Source organism: Galeopterus variegatus, unplaced genomic scaffold (genome assembly GCF_000696425.1).
Source record: "Galeopterus variegatus unplaced genomic scaffold, G_variegatus-3.0.2 Scaffold780, whole genome shotgun sequence".
Taxonomy (NCBI): domain Eukaryota; kingdom Metazoa; phylum Chordata; class Mammalia; order Dermoptera; family Cynocephalidae; genus Galeopterus; species Galeopterus variegatus.
In genome coordinates this window covers 522,845-525,014 of record NW_007726891.1, presented here as the reverse complement: position 1 = coordinate 525,014, position 2,170 = coordinate 522,845, and positions in this window count along the sequence as shown.

Here is a 2,170-nt window from a genome sequence, read left to right as displayed (position 1 = left end):
GTCCGGTACGGGGGCGACACTGAGGGTTGTGATCCGTTGCCAGACACGGAAAAAAGACAAAAAAAAAAAAAAGAAATGCACAAGACAGGTACAATTGTAAGGGGACAGGTTAGAAAAGGAAAGAGAGAAAAATACTTCCTACACATTCTCACATTCACTCCCTGTCATTACATACGTTCATGTCCATTTGATAAGCTACATTTCCTCAAGGAGACAGCACTTAGCTCTTTGCAGGGATAGGTGACTTAACTTATGTCTCAAATCATTATAGAATTTCTCATTTCTACTGGTATATCCTATCAAGGAACATAAGTTCTGTGGGAATTGGCAGTCTAGCCAAGGTGACTCATCTGAGCTGGAAAAAGAGAGAGAGAAAGAGATGCGGGGGGAAGAATATGAAATTCTATTGGCTGTGTTGCATGAAATGGCTATGTTTAAATTTTATTGAGTATCATGCTCTAACCAAGAGCATACAAGGTTTAGTATCCTTGTCCAAGGATATTAAATACAGAGGAGAATCCTTTCTTACCTGCTTAAATTTCCCAAGAATCAAAGTATGTCCCAGCTGACTTTTTGAAACTGGCTTTTTACAGAGATACAGAGGCAACATGGTATAGGAGAGAAAGTCCTAGAATTGGAAAGAGAACTCCAGAATATAGGCCCTGCCACACATTAACCAGGTGACCTTGGGCATGTCCCTCAACTTTTCTGAGCTTCAGTTTCCTTTTCTACCTGTGTTACCTGCCTCACAATGTTGTTGTAATTACACAACAGCAACCACAAAGGTAGGATGGGAAAACACCTGGTAAACTAAAGCATAATAGAAAGAAATTATATACAAGTTTTTCATTATACTTAAGAAATTCTGTGTAGCCCTAGCAAATACTGTATATAGATAGGCAATTATGCAAATATATATTTTTTAAATAAGATTAATTTTCTAGTTTTTTCTTCTTACTAAAGGACAAACCACATTTTTATTGCAAAAAATACTTAGAAACCACAGAGAAAGAAAAGAAAGAAGGTAAAAAACACCCATAATTGGAAGCAGTCCCCTTTGCTAAATGTTTATGTATTGTTTTTGCTGTAACAAACATATCCATGGCAGTAAAAAACAAAAACAAACAAACAAAAAAAACTCACAAACTTAGTGGCTTAAAACAGCAAAGACTGTTATCTTGTTGACTCTACATCAGTGGTTCTCAACCAGGGTGACTTTGCCCCACCCCCACTGCCACCTGGGAACATTTGGCATTGTCTGGAAGTATTTTTGGTTGTCACAACTGGGAGGAGGTTGCTGCTTGTATCTAGTGAGTAGAGGCCAGGAATGCTGCTAAACATCCTAAAATGCACAGGAAACTCCAACAAAGAATTATCCAGCCCCAAATGTCAACAGTGCTGAGGGTGGGGCACCCTACTTCCCATGTTCATCTTGAGTTAATGAGGACTTTGCTCAATGTCAACCTCATTCAAGGATACAGACCTGTGGAGCTTCCACTACCAGAAATGCAACCAGTTCACTGTAGCAAAGAAATGAAAAGGTGGAGAGTTGTGCACCAGTTCCTAAAGAGTTCTGCTTGGAAGTGACACATGTCATTCAAGCCCTTCTCATATCAACCAAAGCAAGTCACATCCTGACTTTAGTGGGGCAGGAAAGTACCATTCAATGATGTCCCTGGAAGAGTTCCAGAAGTATCAATGAAAAGTCCTAATGACTTACACATAAAATGTTATGATACCCGTCATAGTGGCTAGTCTTTGTATGCATCCTTAATCTTTTTCCTGAAAATAAACCCGTATGGATTTTACATATATTGCCAAGTTGTCCTTCTGAAAGTATGCGCCAATTATACCCCTACCGACCAGCAGCACTGTTAGTGCCCGTCTTATTTAAGTAACCTTTGCAAAAATTGGATATTGTCATTTTTTAAGCTTTGTCAGTTTGAAAGTTAGATATTACATTGGTTTTTATATGCAGCACTTTTGACACCCTGCATTGCATTTTTTAAGGCACAAACACCCCTCCCCCAAAAAGAGAAAGTCAATCTAGGCCATTCTTAACCTACCAACTAGAATTCTTATGGAGATAGTGTGTGTGCAGTGGAAACCTAGTGCATCTTGCCAAATATTTGAAATCCTACAACTGTGTCACATTTGTTCAAACTCGGAT